At 48.2% G+C, this 27,319-nt stretch overlaps 1 pseudogene; it reads right to left on the bottom strand.

The window, feature by feature from the left end:
* Nucleotides 1-6,920: 6,920 nt before the first annotated feature.
* Nucleotides 6,921-7,039, bottom strand: LOC134948668 (5S ribosomal RNA; annotated as a pseudogene).
* Nucleotides 7,040-27,319: the final 20,280 nt, after the last annotated feature.

The raw sequence follows: 27,319 nt of genomic DNA, 5'->3' as shown, positions 1-27,319 counted from the left end.
TTAGACATTGCATGTTAGTATTGTATTAAATTCCATTTTATTTACCATACCAGTGTGTTTCAACATACACTTTCACACCTGGGTATTATCCACATACATAGGTGACCGTAAGAGAGACCAGCGCCATTGTAGAGAGAGCACACCTGCTTTTTCATATATATATATATATATATATATATATAAATATATATATATTAGTGATGAGCGGGTTCGGTTCCTCGGGATCCGAACCCCCCCGAACTTCACCAATTTTACACGGTTCCGAGGCAGCCTCGGATCTTCCCGCCTTGCTCGGTTAACCCGAGCGCATCCGAACGTCATCATCCCGCTGTCGGATTCTTGCGAGATTCGTATTCTATATAAGGAGCCGCGCATCGCCCCCATTTTCACTCGTGCTTTGGAGATGATAGCGAGAGGACGTGGCTGCGTTCTCTCAGTTTCTGTGTTCACTGTGCTGCAAATATCTGTGCTCAGTGTGCTGAAAATATCTACGTTCTCTGCTTGAAAAATGCTCCATATCTGTGCTGCATTGCAGTATATAGTAGGAGGACAGTGCAGAATTTTGCTGTGACCACCAGTATATATATAGCAGTACGGTACAGTAGTCCACTGCTCTACCTCTGTGTCATCAAGTATACTATGCATCCATACCTGTGCTGCATTTTAGTTGTGCTCAGTATATAGTAGGAGGACAGTGCAGAATTTTGCTGACCACCAGTATATATATAGCAGTACGGTACAGTAGTCCACTGCTCTACCTCTGTGTCATCAAGTATACTATGCATCCATACCTGTGCTGCATTTTAGTTGTGCGCAGTATATAGTAGGAGGATAGTGCAGAATTTTGCTGACCACCAGAATATATATAGCAGTACGGTACAGTAGTCCACTGCTCTACCTCTGTGTCGTCAACTATACTATGCATCCATACCTGTGCTGCATTTTAGTTGTGCACAGTATATAGTAGGAGGACAGTGCAGAATTTTGCTGATCACCAGTATATATATAGCAGTACGGTACAGCAGTCCACTGCTCTACCTCTGTGTCGTCAAGTATACTATGCATACATACCTGTGCTGCATTTTAGTTGTGCGCAGTATATAGTAGGAGGACAGTGCAGAATTTTGCTGACTACCAGTATATATATAGCAGTACGGTACAGTAGTCCACTGCTCTACCTCTGTGTCATCAAGTATACTACAAAAGTTCAGTAAAATGACCCAAAAATCAAAATTAAAAGCGTCTGATGAGAAGCGTAAACTTGCCAATATGCCATTTACGACACGGACTGGCAAGGAACGGCTGATGCCCTGGCCTATGTTCATGGCTAGTGGTTCAGATTCACATGAGGATGGAAGCACTCATCCTCTCGCTAGAAAACTGCAGTGCCACTCCTAGATGGGCCAGGTGTTTGTGTCGGCCACTTGGGTCGCTTAGCTTAGCCATCCAGCGACCTCGGTGCACCTTTTTTTTTCTTTACATCATGTGCTGTTTGGGGACTATTTTTTAAATCTGCCATCCTGTCTGATACTGCAGTGCCACTCCTAGATGGGCCAGGTGTTTGTGTCGGCCACTTGGGTCGCTTAGCTTAGTCACACAGCTACATCATTGCACCTCTTTTTTCTTTGCATCATGTGCTGTTTGGGGACTATTTTTTAAATCTGCCATCCTGTCTGACACTGCAGTGCCACTCCTAGATGGGCCAGGTGTTTGTGTCGGCCACTTGGGTTGCTTAGCTTAGCCATCCAGTGACCTTGGTGCACCTCTTTTTTTCTTTGCATCATGTGCTGTTTGGGGACTATTTTTTAAATCTGCCATCCTGTCTGACACTGCAGTGCCACTCCTAGATGGGCCAGGTGTTTGTGTCGGCCACTTGGGTTGCTTAGCTTAGCCATCCAGCGACCTTGGTGCACCTCTTTTTTTCTTTGCATCATGTGCTGTTTGGGGACTATTTTTTAAATCTGCCATCCTGTCTGATACTGCAGTGCCACTCCTAGATGGGCCAGGTGTTTGTGTCGGCCACTTGGGTCGCTTAGCTTTGTCACACAGCTACCTCATTGCACCTCTTTTTTTCTTTGCATCATGTGCTGTTTTGGGACTATTTTTTAAATCTGCCATCCTGTCTGACACTGCAGTGCCACTCCTAGATGGGCAAGGTATTTGTGTCAGCCACTTGGGTCACTTAGCTTAGTCACACAGCTACCTCATTGCACCTCTTTTTTTCTTTGCATCATGTGCTGTTTGGGGACTATTTTTTAAATCTGCCATCCTGTCTGACACTGCAGTGCCACTCCTAGATGGGCCAGGTGTTTGTGTCGGCCACTTGGGTTGCTTAGCTTAGCCATCCAGCGACCTTGGTGCACCTCTTTTTTTCTTTGCATCATGTGCTGTTTGGGGACTATTTTTTAAATCTGCCATCCTGTCTGATACTGCAGTGCCACTCCTAGATGGGCCAGGTGTTTGTGTCGGCCACTTGGGTCGCTTAGCTTAGTCACACAGCTACCTCATTGCGCCTCTTTTTTTCTTTGCATCATGTGCTGTTTTGGGACTATTTTTTAAATCTGCCATCCTGTCTGACACTGCAGTGCCACTCCTAGATGGGCAAGGTATTTGAGTCAGCCACTTGGGTCACTTAGCTTAGTCACACAGCTACCTCATTGCACCTCTTTTTTTTCTTTGCATCACGTGCTGTTTGGGGACTATTTTTTAAATCTGCCATTCTGTCTGATACTGCAGTGCAACTCCTAGATGGGCCAGGTGTTTGTGTCGGCCACTTGGGTTGCTTAGCTTAGTCACACAGCTACATCATTGCACCTCTTTTTTCTTTGCATCATGTGCTGTTTGGGGACTATTTTTTAAATCTGCCATCCTGTCTGACACTGCAGTGCCACTCCTAGATGGGCCAGGTGTTTGTGTCGGCCACTTGGGTCGATTAGCTTAGCCATCTAGTGACCTTGGTGACCCTCTTTTTTTCTTTGCATCATGTGCTGTTTGGGGACTATTTTTTAAATCTGCCATCCTGTCTGACACTGCAGTGCCACTCCTAGATGGGCCAGGTGTTTGTGTCGGCCACTTGGGTTGCTTAGCTTAGCCATCCAGCGACCTTGGTGCACCTCTTTTTTTCTTTGCATCATGTGCTGTTTGGGGATTATTTGTTAAATCTGCCATCCTGTCTGACACTGCAGTGCAACTCCTAGATGGGCCAGGTGTTTGTGTCGGCCACTTTGGTCGCTTAGCTTAGTCACACAGCTATCTCATTGCACCTCTTTTTTTCTTTGTATCATGTGCTGTTTGGGGACTATTTTTTAAATCTGCCATCCTGTCTGACACTGCAGTGCTACTCCTAGATGGGCCAGGTGTTTGTGTCGGCAACTTAGATCGCTTAGCTTAGCCATCCAGCGACCTCGGTGCAAATTTTAGGACTAAAAATAATATTGTGAGGTGTGAGGTGTTCAGAATAGACTGGCAATGAGTGGAAATTATGGTTATTGAGGTTAATAATACTATGGGATCAAAATGACCCCCAAATTCTATGATTTAAGCTGTTTTTGAGGGTTTTTTGTAAAAAAAAACACCCGAATCCAAAACACACCCGAATCCGACAAAAAATTTTCAGAGAGGTTTTGACAAAACGCGTCCGAATCCAAAACACGGCCGCGGAACCGAGTCCAAAACCAAAACACAAAACCCGAAAAAATTTCCGGTGCACATCACTAATATATATATATATATATATATATATATATATATATATATACATGTGTGTGTGGGGGGAATTATGTAAGTTACTCAATTTTCCTAGGAAAAAAATATGTTTTCAACATACTGAATTTAGGGCTATTTGAGAAAGATCAGCATCACTATTTGAATTAAGAAAGAACAGATGATTCGATTAGCTTGCAGACAATACAAACAAGGGCCCTCATTCCGAGCTGTTCGCTCGCTAGCTGCTTTTAGCAGCATTGCAAATGCTAGGCCGCCACCCTCTGGGAGTGTATCTTAGTTTAGCAGAATAGCGAACGAAGGATTAGCAGAACTGCTACTAAATAATTCCCTGCAGTTTCTGAGTAGCTCCAGACCTACTCCTAGACTGCGGTCACCTCAGTCCGTTTAGTTCCTGGTTTGACGTCACAAACACGCCCTGCGTTCGACCAGCCACTCCCCCATTTCTCCAGCCACTCCTGGTTTTTTTAGCACACTCCCTGAAAACGGGCAGTTTCCGCCCAGAAACAGCCACTTCCTGTCAATCACACTACGATCACTCGAGCAATGAAAAAACGTCGCTCGAGCTTGTGTAAATCTACAAAGTTTTGTGTGAAAGTGCTTAGCGCATGCGCGCTGCGTACCATGCGCATGCCCAATTTTGCCATTTTTTCCCTTAATCGCTGCACTGCGAAAATTGGCAGCGAGCAAACAACTCGGAATGACCACTAATATAAATTACATGACCCGTTCTATCAAAATTTATCTCACTTTGCTGCATGTGGCAGAGTGGTAAGCATTGCTATGTTACAGTGCTGGTGTTATGGGTTTGTTTCCAATCGAGGGAAGAGTAAAAATTACCAGCGACCGGAACTGACAAAGAGGCACAGCAACGTCCCCACCCTGGTGCCCCGTCTAGCACTGCAGGGAAGGGGCTTGGAATTCCTAACGTCATGAACACACCACTACACAGGCCCAACATTTCTCTTGGCGACCCTGACTTAATCTGTTTGGGTTCTTCCCACAGCCCACCCGCCACCCCTAAAAATTAAGAATAAAGGAAATAAGAGAGGAAAACATTTTAAGACTGGTTTTGGGGATTGGAATTTGACTTATACTCCAAGGGTTAGATCTATCAAATGTTATATTTTAAAATATATCTTCCTTTTTAGTGATTTACATGTTGATTTACAATTCACCTAATCTATTAAAGGAATCTAGAAAGAAAAGGTCCTATGTTTTCTGCGCAGGATAAAACAGTAAATGAAGCAGCATACACATTAAAGAAAAAGTTCACTAATGTTTTCCACACAATACATAGACAAGAAAGCAAAATGTGTAATTTGTGCATACACATGTTTGTATGAATATACATACATAGTCACCCTTAACATAAGTTCCAGGTAATATAGTAGTAAACCTTCCCTTTTGGAAGGATCTTTGGCTGTATAATCACCATGCAACAATCCTTTCATTCTTTTTTGACACAGACTCAGATGAGTCTCTCAGAATTGTTCCAACCAGGTAGGTGTATAAAGAATAAACTTCGTCTAGTGCAGCCACAGAACTGAATATTCTCTTCATTAATGTTAATGATTTGAGCTTCCCTAGGAAATAGACGGCAGTCCTGGGGACCACCAGTAACAGGAGCCCAGGCTGCCTCTGGCTCTCACACACTCAGCATGAGATTTCCTGTACAGAGTAAACCTCCTCCTCATCTTTGCTCGGGGGGCGGAGCTCCTCTGTGCCTGGCTTGCAGCCTCTCTGGAAGATCCCCTGCTGTCGTATTTCCTTCCTGTTCCTTCCAGAGAGGCTGCAAGCAAGGCACAGAGGAGCTCCGCCTGTGTCCCTCCAGCTGCTTCCCCACCTCTCTTGTCATTTCAGCCCCCTCTCATGTTGTCTGCAAGATGCAGAGAGCCTGCTCCTCTTCATGGCTCCTCTTTAATTCAGCAGCGGTGACAGCATGACATCACATACACCATGCCAGAAAAGGAAACCACTGAGACCTGAGAAGGGGATTAATGCTGTCCAACAGACACTTTGGGGGAAATTCAAATGTTTGAAAAGTTGGTTGGGTGACTTTTTTTTCCTGTCTATTAGATAGGAAAAAACAGACACCTAACTGACTTCTCAAACAATTGAATATCCCCCAGTGTGTGTGAAAACCAGGAGGGATGTGCTGTAAATGGAGGAGGACCATGGAGCAACCAGGACCTGAGAAAAGGGGAGGTGGCTGTAGGTCATCAATAACACTAGCGCTGCCTGCATCATCGCTTGATGTAGGTGATGGGGCAGGCTTTCCTGTTGGAATTACTGTGCAGGGCGATGGGGGTGGAGGAACTAGTTCCCCCTACAATTACACCTCGTTCCCACTCACTTTAACCCCTGACTACTATATTACCTGGAACTTATGTTAAGGGTGACTATGTATGTGTATTCATGCTAACAGGTGTATGCGCAAATTACACATCTTGCTTTCTTGTCTATTAAAGGAATCTGACCATTATTAACTCTTCATAAAATAGATAAGATTCCGCACCGGTTCTGAGCTTTCAAGAAAAATAATAACAATAGTGGAGTACCAGAATGACGTATATTGTGTACGAATAATTCGTTTTTTGATGAATAAGTCTGGTGGTGCACCCAGAGTCAGGGGCGAACTAGGAAGAAAAGGAATTACAGAAGACTCTTGTGTGGGTGCACTCTTGTTTTTAAATTGTTAGTATGAAAATATTAAAACATAACTTTTATTATCTCATAATTGCTAGAAAAAGATCCACACTTTTATAATCCACTACAATTAATTAAACAAACTATATTGTTACCCATGTAGACCACCAATATCTATGAGAGGTGTCACCTCTATTTGATTGGTCTATTGGGAATTTTTATCTCACAAAAAATTGGAAATGTTCTGGTTAGTCTATGTTATTAGACTTCAGGAGGGATGTAGACACTCAGGCTCTACACCCTGATCCTATCCCACCAGCACAAGCTCAGCTTGTATTAATAGGACCTCCAAGGGTCATTGATCCGAAGTATTATCAGGAGTATAGATCCTTATTCGCATTGGCAAATGTCAGATCTGTGAAATGTCAAGGAAGACGGTACTTGGAGAGAGTCAAAGTTTAAGTGACACAGGTCAGATAGATGAGCAGAAAGAGATGATTGAAGAAAATGTAGTGATCCTGCTGTTGGTTTCGAGTCGAGAAGGTCACGAATTACAACACCGGGTATTCTCTGGGGGTCACCCTCACAGATACTGACCCAGCCCACCACCGTTTTGCTTCCAAGATCGGACGAGATCGGGCTCTGTCGGTGGGGTATGGTAGTAATTCCTTGGGCCTTCTATAGCCGACTCACCAATGAGAGTGCACCTAGGGAAGATTCGGGAGAGAGAGAGAGCAAATAAGGGCGGATCTGCTGTCCATGTTAGGCACAGGGTAACCTGTGGATCATGGATGAGAGTCCGCAGATATATGGAGAGGAATAAAGGTATAGAAAGAAGAAAGAAAGCTTGATGTCAAGACAAAATGCTGTCAGAAATTGACAGTGATTAGTATACATAAAACCAGGTAACTGAGAATATCAGGTTATATTCAGTAATTAATCTATTGACGGAAAATGGAGATAACGAGTAATGGAAAAGAGAGATTGATACACAGCCCCTGAGGGGTACTCGTCATCACACTTATTCACACCTATACTACAAAGGGCAAATACACAAATACTATGTATACCATATCACATAACTGGTGAATAAGAAAAATAGCGGTGTGATAATCCTGTTTGTGCTGTTTGGGGACTATTTTTTAAATCTGCCATCCTGTCTGACACTGCAGTGCCACTCCTAGATGGGCCAGGTGTTTGTGTCGGCCACTTTGGTCGCTTAGCTTAGTCACACAGCTATCTCATTGCACCTCTTTTTTTCTTTGTATCATGTGCTGTTTGGGGACTATTTTTTAAATCTGCCATCCTGTCTGACACTGCAGTGCCACTCCTAGATGGGCCAGGTGTTTGTGTCGGCAACTTGGATCGCTTAGCTTAGCCATCCAGCGACCTCGGTGCAAATTTTAGGACTAAAAATAATATTGTGAGGTGTGAGGTGTTCAGAATAGACTGGCAATGAGTGGAAATTATGGTTATTGAGGTTAATAATACTATGGGATCAAAATGACCCCCAAATTCTATGATTTAAGCTGTTTTTGAGGGTTTTTTGTAAAAAAAAACACCCGAATCCAAAACACACCCGAATCCGACAAAAAATTTTCAGAGAGGTTTTGACAAAACGCGTCCGAATCCAAAACACGGCCGCGGAACCGAGTCCAAAACCAAAACACAAAACCCGAAAAAATTTCCGGTGCACATCACTAATATATATATATATATATATATATTAGAGATGAGCGCCTGAAATTTTTCGGGTTTTGTGTTTTGGTTTTGGGTTCGGTTCCGCGGCCGTGTTTTGGGTTCGACCGCGTTTTGGCAAAACCTCACCGAATTTTTTTTGTCGGATTCGGGTGTGTTTTGGATTCGGGTGTTTTTTTCAAAAAACCCTAAAAAACAGCTTAAATCATAGAATTTGGGGGTAATTTTGATCCCAAAGTATTATTAACCTCAAAAAACATAATTTACACTCATTTTCAGCCTATTCTGAACACATCACACCTCACAATATTATTTTTAGTCCTAAAATTTGCACCGAGGTCGCTGTGTGAGTAAGATAAGCGACCCTAGTGGCCGACACAAACACCGGGCCCATCTAGGAGTGGCACTGCAGTGTCACGCAGGATGTCCCTTCCAAAAAACCCTCCCCAAACAGCACATGACGCAAAGAAAAAAAGAGGCGCAATGAGGTAGCTGACTGTGTGAGAAAGATAAGCGACCCTAGTGGCCGACACAAACACCGGGCCCATCTAGGAGTGGCACTGCAGTGTCACGCAGGATGTCCCTTCCAAAAAAACCTCCCCAATCAGCACATGATGCAAAGAAAAAGAAAAGAAAAAAGAGGTGCAAGATGGAATTATCCTTGGGCCCTCCCACCCACCCTTATGTTGTATAAACAAAACAGGACATGCACACTTTAACCAACCCATCATTTCAGTGACAGGGTCTGCCACACGACTGTGACTGATATGACGGGTTGGTTTGGACCCCCCCCAAAAAAGAAGCAATTAATCTCTCCTTGCACAAACTGGCTCTACAGAGGCAAGATGTCCACCTCATCTTCACCCTCCAATATATCACCGTGTACATCCCCCTCCTCACAGATTATCAATTCGTCCCCACTGGAATCCACCATCTCAGCTCCCTGTGTACTTTGTGGAGGCAATTGCTGCTGGTCAATGTCTCCGCGGAGGAATTGATTATAATTCATTTTAATGAACATCATCTTCTCCACATTTTCTGGATGTAACCTCGTACGCCGATTGCTGACAAGGTGAGCGGCGGCACTAAACACTCTTTCGGAGTACACACTTGTGGGAGGGCAACTTAGGTAGAATAAAGCCAGTTTGTGCAAGGGCCTCCAAATTGCCTCTTTTTCCTGCCAGTATAAGTACGGACTGTGTGACGTGCCTACTTGGATGCGGTCACTCATATAATCCTCCACCATTCTATCAATGTTGAGAGAATCATATGCAGTGACAGTAGACGACATGTCCGTAATCGTTGTCAGGTCCTTCAGTCCGGACCAGATGTCAGCATCAGCAGTCGCTCCAGACTGCCCTGCATCACCGCCAGCGGGTGGGCTCGGAATTCTGAGCCTTTTCCTCGCACCCCCAGTTGCGGGAGAATGTGAAGGAGGAGATGTTGACAGGTCGCGTTCCGCTTGACTTGACAATTTTGTCACCAGCAGGTCTTTCAACCCCAGCAGACCTGTGTCTGCCGGAAAGAGAGATCCAAGGTAGGCTTTAAATCTAGGATCGAGCACGGTGGCCAAAATGTAGTGCTCTGATTTCAACAGATTGACCACCCGTGAATCCTTGTTAAGCGAATTAAGGGCTGCATCCACAAGTCCCACATGCCTAGCGGAATCGCTCCGTGTTAGCTCCTTCTTCAATGCCTCCAGCTTCTTCTGCAAAAGCCTGATGAGGGGAATGACCTGACTCAGGCTGGCAGTGTCTGAACTGACTTCACGTGTGGCAAGTTCAAAGGGCATCAGAACCTTGCACAACGTTGAAATCATTCTCCACTGCACTTGAGACAGGTGCATTCCATCTCCTATATCGTGCTCAATTGTATAGGCTTGAATGGCCTTTTGCTGCTCCTCCAACCTCTGAAGCATATAGAGGGTTGAATTCCACCTCGTTACCACTTCTTGCTTCAGATGATGGCAGGGCAGGTTCAGTAGTTTTTGGTGGTGCTCCAGTCTTCTGTACGTGGTGCCTGTACGCCGAAAGTGTCCCGCAATTTTTCTGGCCACCGACAGCATCTCTTGCACGCCCCTGTCGTTTTTTAAAAAATTCTGCACCACCAAATTCAAGGTATGTGCAAAACATGGGACGTGCTGGAATTTGCCCATATTTAATGCACACACAATATTGCTGGCGTTGTCCGATGCCACAAATCCACAGGAGAGTCCAATTGGGGTAAGCCATTCCGCGATGATCTTCCTCAGTTGCCGTAAGAGGTTTTCAGCTGTGTGCGTATTCTGGAAAGCGGTGATACAAAGCGTAGCCTGCCTAGGAAAGAGTTGGCGTTTGCGAGATGCTGCTACTGGTGCCGCCGCTGCTGTTCTTGCGGCGGGAGTCCATACATCTACCCAGTGGGCTGTCACAGTCATATAGTCCTGACCCTGCCCTGCTCCACTTGTCCACATGTCCGTGGTTAAGTGGACATTGGGTACAACTGCATTTTTTAGGACACTGGTGAGTCTTTTTCTGACGTCCGTGTACATTCTCGGTATCGCCTGCCTAGAGAAGTGGAACCTAGATGGTATTTGGTAACGGGGGCACACTGCCTCAATAAATTGTCTAGTTCCCTGTGAACTAACGGCGGATACCGGACGCACGTCTAACACCAACATAGTTGTCAAGGACTCAGTTATCCGCTTTGCAGTAGGATGACTGCTGTGATATTTCATCTTCCTCGCAAAGGACTGTTGAACAGTCAATTGCTTACTGGAAGTAGTACAAGTGGGCTTACGACTTCCCCTCTGGGATGACCATCGACTCCCAGCGGCAACAACAGCAGCGCCAGCAGCAGTAGGCGTTACACGCAAGGATGCATCGGAGGAATCACAGGCAGGAGAGGACTCGTCAGACTTGCCAGTGACATGGCCTGCAGGACTATTGGCATTCCTGGGGAAGGAGGAAATTGACACTGAGGGAGTTGGTGGGGTGGTTTGCGTGAGCTTGGTTACAAGAGGAAGGGATTTACTGGTCAGTGGACTGCTTCCGCTGTCACCCAAAGTTTTTGAACTTGTCACTGACTTATTATGAATGCGCTGCAGGTGACGTATAAGGGAGGATGTTCCGAGGTGGTTAACGTCCTTACCCCTACTTATTACAGCTTGACAAAGGGAACACACGGCTTGACACCTGTTGTCCGCATTTCTGGTGAAATACCTCCACACCGAAGAGCTGATTTTTTTGGTATTTTCACCTGGCATGTCAACGGCCATATTCCTCCCACGGACAACAGGTGTCTCCCCGGGTGCCTGACTTAAACAAACCACCTCACCATCAGAATCCTCCTGGTCAATTTCCTCCCCAGCGCCAGCAACACCTATATCCTCCTCATCCTGGTGTACTTCAACACTGACATCTTCAATCTGACTATCAGGAACTGGACTGCGGGTGCTCCTTCCAGCACTTGCAGGGGGCGTGCAAATAGTGGAAGGCGCATGCTCTTCACGTCCAGTGTTGGGAAGGTCAGGCATCGCAAACGACACAATTGGACTCTCCTTGTGGATTTGGGATTTCAAAGAACGCACAGTTCTTTGCGGTGCTTTTGCCAGCTTGAGTCTTTTCAGTTTTCTAGCGAGAGGCTGAGTGCTTCCATCCTCATGTGAAGCTGAACCACTAGCCATGAACATAGGCCAGGGCCTCAGCCGTTCCTTGCCACTCCGTGTGGTAAATGGCATATTGGCAAGTTTACGCTTCTCCTCCGACAATTTTATTTTAGGTTTTGGAGTCCTTTTTTTTCTGATATTTGGTGTTTTGGATTTGACATGCTCTGTACTATGACATTGGGCATCGGCCTTGGCAGACGACGTTGCTGGCATTTCATCGTCTCGGCCATGACTAGTGGCAGCAGCTTCAGCACGAGGTGGAAGTGGATCTTGATCTTTCCCTAATTTTGGAACCTCAACTTTTTTGTTCTCCATATTTTATAGGCAGAACTAAAAGGCACCTCAGGTAAACAATGGAGATGGATGGATTGGATACTAGTATACAATTATGGACGGACTGCCACGGTTAGGTGGTATAAAAAAACCACGGTTAGGTGGTATATATTATAATAATAATACAATTATGGATGGACGGACTGCCTGCCGACTGCCGACACAGAGGTAGCCACAGCCGTGAACTACCGCACTGTACACTGGTTGATAAAGAGATAGTAGTATACTCGTAACAACTAGTATGACACTATGACGACGGTATAAAGAAAGAAAAAAAAATACCACAGTTAGGTGGTATATATTATAATAATAATACAATTATGGATGGACGGACTGCCTGCCGACTGCCGACACAGAGGTAGCCACAGCCGTGAACTACCGCACTGTACACTGGTTGATAAAGAGATAGTAGTATACTCGTAACAACTAGTATGACACTATGACGACGGTATAAAGAATGAAAAAAAAACCACGGTTAGGTGGTATATATTATAATAATAATACAATTATGGATGGACGGACTGCCTGCCGAGTGCCGACACAGAGGTAGCCACAGCCGTGAACTACCGCACTGTACACTGGTTGATAAAGAGATAGTAGTATACTCGTAACAACTAGTATGACACTATGACGACGGTATAAAGAAAGAAAAAAAAATACCACGGTTAGGTGGTATATATTATAATAATAATACAATTATGGATGGACGGACTGCCTGCCGACTGCCGACACAGAGGTAGCCACAGCCGTGAACTACCGCACTGTACACTGGTTGATAAAGAGATAGTAGTATACTCGTAACAACTAGTATGACACTATGACGACGGTATAAAGAAAGAAAAAAAAATACCACAGTTAGGTGGTATATATTATAATAATAATACAATTATGGATGGACGGACTGCCTGCCGACTGCCGACACAGAGGTAGCCACAGCCGTGAACTACCGCACTGTACACTGGTTGATAAAGAGATAGTAGTATACTCGTAACAACTAGTATGACACTATGACGACGGTATAAAGAATGAAAAAAAACCCCACGGTTAGGTGGTATATATTATAATAATAATACAATTATGGATGGACGGACTGCCTGCCGACTGCCGACACAGAGGTAGCCACAGCCGTGAACTACCGCACTGTACACTGGTTGATAAAGAGATAGTAGTATACTCGTAACAACTAGTATGACACTATGACGACGGTATAAAGAAAGAAAAAAAAATACCACAGTTAGGTGGTATATATTATAATAATAATACAATTATGGATGGACGGACTGCCTGCCGACTGCCGACACAGAGGTAGCCACAGCCGTGAACTACCGCACTGTACACTGGTTGATAAAGAGATAGTAGTATACTCGTAACAACTAGTATGACACTATGACGACGGTATAAAGAAAGAAAAAAAAATACCACAGTTAGGTGGTATATATTATAATAATAATACAATTATGGATGGACGGACTGCCTGCCGAGTGCCGACACAGAGGTAGCCACAGCCGTGAACTACCGCACTGTACACTGGTTGATAAAGAGATAGTAGTATACTCGTAACAACTAGTATGACACTATGACGACGGTATAAAGAATGAAAAAAAAACCACGGTTAGGTGGTATATATTATAATAATAATACAATTATGGATGGACGGACTGCCTGCCGACTGCCGACACAGAGGTAGCCACAGCCGTGAACTACCGCACTGTACACTGGTTGATAAAGAGATAGTAGTATACTCGTAACAACTAGTATGACACTATGACGACGGTATAAAGAATGAAAAAAAAAACACGGTTAGGTGGTATATATTATAATAATAATACAATTATGGATGGACGGACTGCCTGCCGACTGCCGACACAGAGGTAGCCACAGCCGTGAACTACCGCACTGTACACTGGTTGATAAAGAGATAGTAGTATACTCGTAACAACTAGTATGACACTATGACGGTATAAAGAATGAAAAAAAAACCACGGTTAGGTGGTATATATTATAATAATAATACAATTATGGATGGACGGACTGCCTGCCGACTGCCGACACAGAGGTAGCCACAGCCGTGAACTACCGCACTGTACACTGGTTGATAAAGAGATAGTAGTATACTCGTAACAACTAGTATGACACTATGACGACGGTATAAAGAAAGAAAAAAAAATACCACGGTTAGGTGGTATATATTGTAATACAATTATGGATGGACGGACTGCCTGCCGAGTTCCGACTGCCGACACAGAGGTAGCCACAGCCGTGAACTACCGCACTGTACTGTGTCTGCTGCTAATATAGACTGGTTGATAAAGAGATAGTATACAATACATACAACAATATACTACTATACTGGTGGTCAGGCACTGGTCACCACTAGTCACACTGGCAGTGGCACTCCTGCAGCAAAAGTGTGCACTGTTTAATTTTAAATTAATATAATATTATGTACTCCTGGGGGCTCCTGCTATAACAACCTGCAGTGCTCCCCAGTCTCCCCCACAATTATTATAAGCTTTGCCTTTTATACATTGATGTGCAGCACACTGGGCTGAGCTGAGTGCACACAGACTGAGTCACACTGTGTGACTGGCTGCTGCTGTGTATCGTTTTTTTTCAGGCAGAGAACGGATATAGCAGAGAACGGATATATTATATTAAAATAAATAAAAGTTAACTAACAACAACTGCACTGGTCACTGTGGTAAACTCTGTCTGACTCTGCACAATCTCTCTCTCTCTTCTAATCTAATTTCTAATGGAGAGGACGCCAGCCACGTCCTCTCCCTATCAATCTCAATGCACGTGTGAAAATGGCGGCGACGCGCGGCTCCTTATATAGAATCCGAGTCTCGCGAGAATCCGACAGCGTCATGATGACGTTCGGGCGCGCTCGGGTTAACCGAGCAAGGCGGGAGGATCCGAGTCTGCTCGGACCCGTAAAAAAAACATGAAGTTCGTGCATGTTCGGTTTCAGAGAAACCGAACCCGCTCATCTCTAATATATATATATATATATATATATATATGTGTGTGTGTGGGGGGAATTATGTAAGTTACTCAATTTTCCTAGGAAAAAAATATGTTTTCAACATACTGAATTTAGGGCTATTTGAGAAAGATCAGCATCACTATTTGAATTAAGAAAGAACAGATGATTCGATTAGCTTGCAGACAATACAAACAAGGGCCCTCATTCCGAGCTGTTCGCTCGCTAGCTGCTTTTAGCAGCATTGCAAATGCTAGGCCGCCACCCTCTGGGAGTGTATCTTAGTTTAGCAGAATAGCGAACGAAGGATTAGCAGAACTGCTACTAAATAATTCCCTGCAGTTTCTGAGTAGCTCCAGACCTACTCCTAGACTGCGGTCACCTCAGTCCGTTTAGTTCCTGGTTTGACGTCACAAACACGCCCTGCGTTCGGCCAGCCACTCCCCCATTTCTCCAGCCACTCCTGGTTTTTTTAGCACACTCCCTGAAAACGGGCAGTTTCCGCCCAGAAACACCCACTTCCTGTCAATCACACTACGATCACTCGAGCAATGAAAAAACGTCGCTCGAGCTTGTGTAAATCTACAAAGTTTTGTGTGAAAGTGCTTAGCGCATGCGCGCTGCGTACCATGCGCATGCCCAATTTTGCCATTTTTTCCCTTAATCGCTGCACTGCGAAAATTGGCAGCGAGCAAACAACTCGGAATGACCACTAATATAAATTACATGACCCGTTCTATCAAAATTTATCTCACTTTGCTGCATGTGGCAGAGTGGTAAGCATTGCTATGTTACAGTGCTGGTGTTATGGGTTTGTTTCCAATCGAGGGAAGAGTAAAAATTACCAGCGACCGGAACTGACAAAGAGGCACAGCAACGTCCCCACCCTGGTGCCCCGTCTAGCACTGCAGGGAAGGGGCTTGGAATTCCTAACGTCATGAACACACCACTACACAGGCCCAACATTTCTCTTGGCGACCCTGACTTAATCTGTTTGGGTTCTTCCCACAGCCCACCCGCCACCCCTAAAAATTAAGAATAAAGGAAATAAGAGTGGAAAACATTTTAAGACTGGTTTTGGGGATTGTTATTTGACTTATACTCCAAGGGTTAGATCTATCAAATGTTATATTTTAAAATATATCTTCCTTTTTAGTGATTTACATGTTGATTTACAATTCACATAATCTATTAAAGGAATCTAGAAAAAAAAGGTCCTATGTTTTCTGCGCAGGATAAAACAGTAAATGAAGCAGCATACACATTAAAGGAAAAGTTCACTAATGTTTTCCACACAATACATAGACAAGAAAGCAAAATGTGTAATTTGTGCATACACATGTTTGTATGAATATACATACATAGTCACCCTTAACATAAGTTCCAGGTAATATAGTAGTAAACCTTCCCTTTTGCAAGGATCTTTGGCTGTATAATCACCATGCAACAATCCTTTCATTCTTTTTTGACACAGACTCAGATGAGTCTCTCAGAATTGTTCCAACCAGGTAGGTGTATAAAGAATAAACTTCGTCTAGTGCAGCCACAGAACTGAATATTCTCTTCATTAATGTTAATGATTTGAGCTTCCCTAGGAAATAGACGGCAGTCCTGGGGACCACCAGTAACAGGAGCCCAGGCTGCCTCTGGCTCTCACACACTCAGCATGAGATTTCCTGTACAGAGTAAACCTCCTCCTCATCTTTGCTCGGGGGGCGGAGCTCCTCTGTGCCTGGCTTGCAGCCTCTCTGGAAGATCCCCTGCTGTCGTATTTCCTTCCTGTTCCTTCCAGAGAGGCTGCAAGCAAGGCACAGAGGAGCTCCGCCTGTGTCCCTCCAGCTGCTTCCCCACCTCTCTTGTCATTTCAGCCCCCTCTCATGTTGTCTGCAAGATGCAGAGAGCCTGCTCCTCTTCATGGCTCCTCTTTAATTCAGCAGCGGTGACAGCATGACATCACATACACCATGCCAGAAAAGGAAACCACTGAGACCTGAGAAGGGGATTAATGCTGTCCAACAGACACTTTGGGGGAAATTCAAATGTTTGAAAAGTTGGTTGGGTGACTTTTTTTCCCTGTCTATTAGATAGGAAAAAACAGACACCTAACTGACTTCTCAAACAATTGAATATCCCCCAGTGTGTGTGAAAACCAGGAGGGATGTGCTGTAAATGGAGGAGGACCATGGAGCAACCAGGACCTGAGAAAAGGGGAGGTGGCTGTAGGTCATCAATAACACTAGCGCTGCCTGCATCATCGCTTGATGTAGGTGATGGGGCAGGCTTTCCTGTTGGAATTACTGTGCAGGGCGATGGGGGTGGAGGAACTAGTTCCCCCTACAATTACACCTCGTTCCCACTCACTTTAACCCCTGACTACTATATTACCTGGAACTTATGTTAAGGGTGACTATGTATGTGTATTCATGCTAACAGGTGTATGCGCAAATTACACATCTTGCTTTCTTGTCTATTAAAGGAATCTGACCATTATTAACTCTTGTTAACCATACCCAATTTTGTTATGTCATAATCTCTCTATTGCTTTTGCCAAATCACAAATGTATTTTACAATTCTTATTGGATGGAGAGCAATAGACCACATTGTACACAAAACCTGCCGATCCACTTGTGAGAAGTTGACATACATTTATTCCAATTTATGCTGGCTTCTTTGCATCAACATTGGTTACCTGAGTAACTCTAAGGATGATTTTTTAATGCTTCTGGGGCCAGTGAAGTCCACTAGCCCCTGCATGCCCAGTAAACGGACCCAGCACGCCCTAGTTTTCTGAAACATTGGCCGTTGTCGCCCCAAAATGGCCAAAGCATTGCATGATTGACATCTGCGCATGTACGTTGCAAATCCTGTGCATGCTTAGATCTGAATATATCGGAGATGTACTTAAACCTTCAGGCCCTATGACACCACCATAGTAGCCATTGTCGTTTCTATAATGGGTGCAGTGTGTGCGAGGCACACGGGCCCCCAGGTTCAGGGGGGCCCACCCCGCACACACTGCACCCATTTGCTTAATACTTACCTCTCTGAAGTCCCCTGTCGAAGCCATCCCTTTTCGGCAGCGCAGTAGAGTTTGAACACTAGGGGGAACAAACTCAATTGTGCCTGCTGAAAACTCCGGAAAGATGGCACGGCGCCCATTTTTCCGGAGTTTCGCGCATGCGCACTAGCAAAATCTTTGGGAAAATGGCCACCGCGCCGTGTTCCCGGAGGTTTGCGCATGCGCAATAGAGTCTGTTCTCAGACTCTATTGCCGCTGCCGCATTGAAGGATGGCACTGCCGGGGGACTCCGGAGAGGTAAGTATTAAATGCTGTGCATCAGTCAGAGAGGAGGGGGCCCCTGAAGCAGAAGGCTGCACACGGGCCTCCTCCTCTCTTAAAATGCCTCCTCCTCTCTTAAAACGCCCCTGATACTAGCAGTTTAATAACTGAGATATCTTTAAAGCAATGCAAGTAAAGTGCTCTAGAATCTAAATGTCTGAACCTGAAATACACACCCGTAGCCCTATAAAAAGTATACATTATCTAAAAGAATACACATTTGGGAAAAGAAAAATGTTTGGCCTTTTACGCTCTACAAATGTGCACAGTTGGGTATCTTATCAGAATGCCACAGTCTTTATACTTCTGCCTACAGAAAATATAAAATGATCCTAGTTAGTCGCTGTTACTGTCTATACACTGAGGGATCACATTTCCATAGCAGCCTCACATCGCTGCGGAAAATCCTGCAGAACACAGAACTCTTTAAATATAAGTATTTTATAGGCACATAGTATTTATTGGTAAGTCATAGAAAGCATCTTAAAGGAAAGAACATTAAAAAAAGATATGACCCGAGAGCAATGGCAATTACACTGTTTAAAGGAATGATGTACTATGGTTTACATTACGCGTAATGGTTATATAAACCAAAGTTAAATATACTTTATGGAGAGATGTGTAATAAATTGTCAGCAGAGTAACTGTTTTGTCAATAGCAACAGTTATTCAAAGATATGTTTCTAAAAACCTACTTACCTGTACCAGACCTCTGCACTACTATTCAGCATATGGACGTATTGGGGAAAAAGTTAGTTTCCCGATGAACGGGATCCCGGCAGTTGATATAAAGTACCGACACCGGAATCCCATGGGAGTGTAAGAGGTACGGCGGTGCGTGTGGTGGTGTCTGCTGCGGTACTCACCAGGCTCCGCTCTCTCTCACCTTCAGGTACCGGAACCTTCAACGGACCTGGCAATCTTCAGTCGGATCCGGACACGGCGATTCCCTCTCGGAGCTGACCGACGACCGAGCTGAGGAGAAAATAGTTTACCTTAAGGGGGGGTATCAACCCTTCTTCCACCGTAAAAGGGGATACCCCAGGGGTGACGGCGACCTTCACCGGTTGGGTTAAAGGTCATCACTGGCACAAAGCCTCAGTCACCCAGATTTCACACACTCGCGCTCTTGCACGTAGTGTGATGAAGGGGATTCTCACGTCCGTGAGCAATCCCTATTCCGGCGCTCGGGGACAGACAAGGGACAAACGCACACAGATGCCACTCACCGTCAGTTCCGCACTGCGAACGTCTTCTTCTCTTACAGGTCCCTGTAAAGAGGAAAGCAAACAGCCGTGCAGGGCCTAACTCTAACCTAGTGTCACACCCCTATACTAACTACAACGGCAGAGCCCTCAAACTAGCTCTGTGGGTGTGGTGCAACAAAACTAAACACACTTAACAAGCTCATACTTTGCCCCGCACGGTAACAACATACATCACGATACACAGTGCACGCAACTACCACGGTGCTATCCCTTTATGTACCCGACTCAGAACACCCGGTAGTTGGGGCCGCACAGCTCACCCACCTCCCGTACTCTCTTTCCAGGGCTCAGGCCGAGCGGGCCTGCCTGCCTAAACACCTTGGGGTGAATTGGGCCTAGTGCCCAGTGCCACCTCTATTCACTTTGGGGGAACCACTTATTTATTGGGCCTAGCACCCCCTATTTGCGCACGGACCCGAGGCCCGACTTTACCCACGGGCCCAGTGCCCGCCTAACTCGTCCCTCGTTTGGTGACCTGGGCCTGGTGCCCAGGGTCACCTTATGTTACCCTAATTGGCCAAAATACACTAGGGCCTAATGCCCTCTAATGTCCCCACAGGCATATTGCCTGGATTGCCGCTCGGGCCTAATGCCCGCCTATCTTGCGCCACGGGCGACTAAATGTGGCCGCGGGCCTAGCGCCCGGCTAACAGGGCCACGAGCCCGACAATGTGCCCAGGGGCCGGGAGGGCCCGACTACGTGCCCACAGGCCGGAAGGGCCTGACTGTGCCCACGGGCCTAATGCCCGAACACCCGGTGGTCTAGGGAGGAGCGGGTACAGGGGCACCTGAGAAGGGCCTACCTGACCCGCTGGGAGAGGCACCAGGGGGGAGCTTCGTCAGCTCTCTTACTTTCCACCCCTGGTGACCTCTCCGGCGCTCTTTTTCAATCTTCGGTCGCTGGCCCGTCTTGGCCAGCGGCGCCGCCGTCGCCTCGCCGCGTCCAGCCACCGCTGGACATCTTCTTTCCCGGGCCTGGAGTCTTCCGGCCTCTTCCGCGGCCACCGGAGCTCTTCTTTCCGCGGCCGTCGTCTTCTCTCCCGCGCCGACTTCCTCCTCTGGGTCCCGGCCGCTTCTTCTTCCGCGAGCTTCTGCTCCTCTTCGGCTCCCGCCCGGCGTCTGACGTCAGACGCCAGGGGCGGGGCCTGTGACGCGGCGAGCGCCGATTAGCTCACCGTGCCTGCTTTTGATTGGCCGGCGCCCCGCGAGCCGTGATTGGCTCGCGGACGGCGCCGGATTCGAAAAGCCGCGGGCGGCGCTTCTGATTGGCGGCCAGAACAGCGCCAAGTTAAAAGCGCCGCCGCCGCGCCGCTACCCGCCGCCGACAGCCTGGTGCAGGGAAACATCCGATCCCTGCACCAGACACCCGCCGCCGCACACCCAGCGCTGGGGACAGACAAGCTGCCCCAGCGCTGTCCACAGCCAGGGACAGCACCTCTGATGTGCCCACAGGGCACATCTCTACATTTCCCCCCCCTTTTTCCTTTGTAGTCCCTACAAAGTTCCTCACGATGTCCCTCGTCCGCGGGTCAGGGAATTCCGAGGTCCCTCCGGCGAGGTTGTGTGCGAGGGTCCAGCCCGGACAGACCGTGACCCCACATTCTTCCACCTCCAGCTCCGGGTTCCTCTTTTTACCTCCTGACCTCCATCGGCGGATCCTCTGGGGGAGTGGCATCTCCTCACGGTCGCTCGACGTTGGCCACCAAGGGGAATCTTCCTCCACGGGGACAACAGTCACCCACTCTTGACCTCCCATGTCGTCTGTGGCATCGTCCCTGTCTTCAGGGTGTGGTACCGACCACCACCCAATAGCGGAATCCTCCGGGCATCCGTTTCCTCCCGGGCAACAACCACCATCTGTCGCATCTCCTTGTGGGGCATCTCCAAAGGTCCCATGTCTTCCTATGGAACGGGTCCTCCCACGGCATCACGATCCTCTCCCCGTACGTCCGTCCATTTCGGCACTCCCGGCAGGTCTTCTTGCTCCAGGACTACCTCCTCTTCACGGAGGGCATTCAACTGGGAGCACGACTCCACCCGATCCTGCCAGTCACTCTCGTCGGCGCTTCCGATGCCAGAGTCGTCCTCCATCTGTTCTTGGAGGGATTCGTCGGCGGACAGCTCACCATAGTCCGAGTCCTCCTCCGATATCTGGACTGGGGTATTATTTTCCTCCTCAGCGTACTTAGTCTCTTCCGCTGGCACCTCTGCTTCCTCAGCGTACTCTTTCGCTTCCGCTGGCATCTTTACTTCCTCAGCGTACTCCTTCGCTTCCGCTGGCATCTAAACTTCCTCAGCGTACTCCTCTTCCGCTGGCATCTCTAGGTACCCAGGACACACCTGTTCCGCACGTCCTGGTCGTGGACGGTTCCATCGCGGGGAGATTCCGGACGTCTCCGTCACTGGGTCTTCACGCTTTTCTTCGCAGCGTGGTCTCTTCACCTCCTAGTCGTCCACCTCCGCCTTATGCGGGAAAGGATTCTGCCTTACTGGGGTCGCTTTCTTGGGACAGAGTAGGTCCGCGGCATCTTCCCAGGGGCACTCACTGGCCGCATGTCCTGGTCGCCAACACTTCCAACAAGGGAGGGCCACTGCCACCTTCTCCAAGACGGGTTCCTTGGCCACCTCCTTCACTGAGGGATCTTCACCCGTTGGTTCTTGCTCAGAGGAAATGGGCACCTGCGAACTACCTTCAAGCAGGGTCTTCTGCTCCATTTCCCTGGTTTCCTCCTCCCATCTCTGGGCACGACCATCCGCAATCATCCGGTCTTCATTCCACGGACAATCGGGAAGCGCATGTCCTCTCGCCTCGCAGAGCGCACACACGGGCTCTGCAGCCACCCGGTTCCGAAGTTGCTGACGAGACTCCGTCATCTGCTTTACTGTGGCCTTGTAGTCCGTTCTGTCTTCAGTCCATGGACACTCCGGGAGTCTATGTCGGGGATCTCCACAGCTTTCACACTGGAAATCAACCTCGTCTTGGCTCCACTCTTCATCCCAGGGACAACGGTTATGCTCATGCCCGTAGTTTCCGCAGAGCATACACCAGGACTCCTTCTTCGCTTGGCCCTTCTGACGTCTTCGGTTCGCTTCCTGGACCACCTTCTTTGGGGACGTCTCTCGCCAAGTACACTCGTCGGCAAAGTGCCCCGTTTGCCTACATTTCTTGCAGGGCGTCACAGCTGCCTTCTTGCGCCCCTTCTCCCGGCGCTCTTCCTTTTCACGCTGGACCGACCGCTGCACCATCTTCAGGAGGTCTGCCCCAGACACCGTCACCCAGTCGCTCTGGTCCGCACACGTCCGGGGGTGAGTCTGTTCCGGAGCCGTCCGCAGGGAGGTCTTCTTGGTCGCGTTCCACATCGTGTCCGTGATCCTGTATCCTTGATCCTGCCGACTACGCCAAAATGTAAGAGGTGCGGCGGTGCGTGTGGTGGTGCCTGCTGCCGTGCAGGTGTAGTTTCGGTACTCACCAGGCGCCGCTCTCTCTCACCTTCAGGTACCGGAACCTTCAACGGACCTGGCAATCTTCAGTCGGATCCGGACACAGCGATTCCCTCTCGGAGCTGACCGACGACCGAGCTGAGGAGAAAATAGTTTACCTTAAGGGGGGGTATCAACCCTTCTTCCACCGGAAAAGGGGATACCCCAGGGGTGACGGCGACCTTCACCGGTTGGGTGAAAGGTCATCACTGGCACAAAGCCTCAGCCACCCAGATTTCACACACTCGCGCTCTCGCACGTAGTGTGATGAAGGGGATTCTCACGTCCGTGAGCAATCCCTATTCCGGCGCTCGGGGACAGACAAGGGACAAACACACACAGATGCCACTCACCGTCAGTTCCGCACAGCGAACGTCTTCTTCTCTTACAGGTCCCTGTAAGGAGGCAAACAAACAAGCAAACAGCCGTGCAGGGCCTAACTCTAACCTAGTGTCACACCCCTATACTAACTACAACGGCAGAGCCCTCAAACTAGCTCTGTGGGTGTGGTGCAACAAAACTAAACACACTTAACAAGCTCATACTTTGCCCCGCACGGTAACAACATACATCACGATACACAGTGCACGCAACTACCACGGTGCTATCCCTTTAGGTACCCGACTCAGAACACCCGGTAGTGGGGGCCGCACAGCTCACCCACCTCCCGTACTCTCTTTCCAGGGCTCAGGCCGAGCGGGCCTGCCTGCCTAAACACCTTGGGGTGAATTGGGCCTAGTGCCCAGTGCCACCTCTATTCACTTTGGGGGAACCACTTATTTATTGGGCCTAGCGCCCCCTATTTGCGCACGGACCCGAGGCCCGACTTTACCCACGGGCCTAGTGCCCGCCTAACTCGTCCCTCGTTGGGTGACCTGGGCCTGGTGCCCAGGGTCACCTTATGTTACCCTAATTGGCCAAAATACACTAGGGCCTAATGCCCTCTAATGTCCCCACAGGCCTATTGCCTGGATTGCCGCTCGGGCCTAATGCCCGCCTGTCTTGCGCCACGGGCGACTAAATGTGGCCGCGGGCCTAGCGCCCAGCGAACAGGGCCACGAGTCCGACAATGTGCACACGGGCCGGGAGGGCCCGAATACGTGCCCACGGGCCTAATGCCCGAACACCCGGTGGTCTAGGGAGGAGCGGGTACAGGGGCACCTGAGAAGGGCCTTCCTGACCCGCTGGGAGAGGCACCAGGGGGGAGCTTCGTCAGCTCTCTTACTTTCCACCCTTGGTGACCTCTCCGGCGCTCTTTTTCAATCTTCGGCCGCTGGCCCGTCCTGGCCAGCGGCGCCGCCGTCGCCTCGCCGCGTCCAGCCACCGCTGGACATCTTCTTTCCCGGGCCTGGAGTCTTCCGGCCTCTTCCGCGGCCACCGGAGCTCTTCTTTCCGCGGTCGTCGTCTTCTCTCCCGCGCCGACTTCCTCCTCTGGGTCCCGGCCGCTTCTTCTTCCGCGCTCTTCCGCGCGCTTCTGCTCTTCTTCTGCTCCCGCCCGGCATCTGACGTCAGACGCCGGGGGCGGGGCCTGTGACGCGGCGAGCGCCGATTGGCTCGCCGCGCCCGCTTTTGATTGGCCGGCGCCCCGCGGGCCGTGATTGGCTCACGGACGGCGCCGGATTCGAAAAGCCGTGGGCGGCGCTTCTGATTGGCGGCCAGAACGGCGCCAAGTTTAAAGCGCCGCCGCCGCGCCGCTACTCGCCGCCGACAGCCTGGTGCAGGGAAACATCCGATCCCTGCACCAGACACCCGCCGCCGCACACCCAGCGCTGGGGACAGACAAGCTGCCCCAGCGCTGTCCACAGCCAGGGACAGCACCTCTGATGTGCCCACAGGGCACATCTCTACAGGAGGACACAATCCTGCCATTGAAATACTGCCGGCGAATGGGATGCCGGTGTCAAAAATCCAGCAGCCGGCATCCCGATCATCCTGACAGCGTGATACGCTGCCGTCCTACCACGTTTGAGGGGGAGGGGGTGGTTTAGGTTTAGTCATCAGAAAGGGGGTTAGGGTTAGGGTGCAGGGCTGGGAAGGTTAGGGTTAGGGACTGGGGAGGGAGGGTTAGGTTTAGCCACATTGAAGGGGAGGTTAGGGCTAGGAACCAAGCAGGGAGGGTTAGGTTTAGGTAGCAGGAAAGGGAGGGTTAGGGTTAGGCACCAAGCGGGGAACCCACATATTGTACTGTACATGGACAGTTTTCTATAGACCTTTAATGAGACACACTTGGTTATATGGGTAAATAGTAGAGGGGATTATTGATTTAAAATGGGGTTAAAAAATGTATTAAGATTAAAATAATTTCACCAGTAACTCACTCATCAAGCTCTGGTCAAGTCCATGGTCCTGGTTGATGCTAGTAGACATGAAAATGGGTTGGGTACGAAAAGACTAATCCTAATTGTGTGGAGTTTAATTTATATATTCTCCCCGTTCTTGCATGGGTTTCCTCCAGATACTCCGGTTTCCACAGTACAAAAATATACTGGTAAGTTAAGGGCCCCATACACTACAACGATATGTCTGAGGCTGAAGTCGGAGGCGATTTCTATTGAACTCTCACGGGAGCTTCTTGGGAGTGGTTCCATACGATTCCATACGATTTGGTACATGTGTTGCTTTTTTTGCATGCGATATGTCGCGCGGCAACATAGCGCATGCGATTTATTGCAATGCATTCACATGTACCATAAGATATATCTGATGGGCTGGATGATGGGCTGGATTAGGGTGCTAGGGAGGCTGGGCCAAATAGGCATATAAATAGCAGCAGCCATTTTAGCCATGTGCAAACTGTTGCTCTGTGATTGGGAACAGAAGGCGGCCCTGGAAAAATTTGTACTAGTGGCCCCACTTGGGCAGCACCAGAGGTGTAAGGTCTAGCCATGGGCCATGGCAGCAGCACCCTCCCCCCAAGACTTTCTAGATAGTGGGCATGTCCAGCATCAAGGGGGAAGTTAAAAATAAAGAAAATTAAATATTATGAGCACATTATATGATACACCTTCAGAATTTAGGAAACGATGTCATTCTTTAGAAAGATAAATTTTCTTGCTTATTACAACAACTGTATCCCAATCACTATTCACTCAATCTTATATGTCAGCCAAGCAGGCAGACAGAGCATACACTAGATCATCTGCAATCACAGGCTAAGTGGCAAAGTAATTTTCATATATGCAAATTATTTTGCATCTTATTCATTATGTCTATAAAAAGGACCACATGTCCTCAAACAAAACAGGCCCCATGGGTGCGCCGGCCCACCGGGGATCTTCCCTGTAAGCCCTATGGCCAATCCGCCTCTGTTTCTGAGCGTTCCACATTGCTACTGTGCTTTGCTTTGTTTGGTTTTTCTGAAATTCAGTAAGGTTAGCAAATTCTGCTAATCAGCAGAATTTGCTAACCATTAGCACGCATGCTGGGGGCCGCCCAGCATGCTGACCAGCGCCTCCCCCCCCTGCTTCAAGCAGATATTGTGAACCGCACGCAATTTCTGCTTGTTAGCAGAAATTAAGGATGACTCATGCCTGGCGCCGCAGAAGTCCCAGCGCCATTTTTGCTGTTGCAGCATCTGTGTGTGACGTCACGCAGCTGCTGCGGCCGCACCCCTGACACGCCCCTGTTCGCGCATACCAGCCCACTGTTTGGGCTGGCACGCCCGTGCAACGGTCCGTTTCCGCCCCCCTCCCGCGACCGCCTCTGTCTGATTGACAGGCAGAGGCGATCATATTTTCTGCGGCCCCCCGCAGAAAATGCGGGCGCATGCGCACTAGGGCCTGCTGCGCATGCGCCCGCGGCCCCTCAGCAAAAATTCTGTAAGAATCGCTACTTGCGAATCATACTGAATTTGCCCCATTGTGCTCTTTATCCTATTCTGTGATGGATTCCTACAGGTATCAACATTTGTTAGCCTATTGCTATCTGAAGCTGAAACGTGACAGGGATCTGAAACGGAAGAGGGTGAGGTCTGTTTGGAGCAAGGAGTGGCTGATGAAGAGGGGGACTCTCTCTCACATGTCGCTCCTGACCGAGATTAGGGATAATAACCCTGAAGATTATCGCAAGTACCTTCAAATGGATGACGATACCTTCCAGGAGTTGCTGGGCCTTGTGACTCCCTACATCGAGAGACAGGACACCAAGATGTGGAGGGCCATCCCTGCTGAGCAGAGGCTGACTGCTGCTTTGAGGT

Source organism: Pseudophryne corroboree, chromosome 1 (genome assembly GCF_028390025.1).
Source record: "Pseudophryne corroboree isolate aPseCor3 chromosome 1, aPseCor3.hap2, whole genome shotgun sequence".
Lineage (NCBI taxonomy): Eukaryota > Metazoa > Chordata > Amphibia > Anura > Myobatrachidae > Pseudophryne > Pseudophryne corroboree.
The sequence above is the reverse complement of the archived record's forward strand: the minus strand, read 5'-3'. Positions and strand labels throughout refer to the sequence as shown.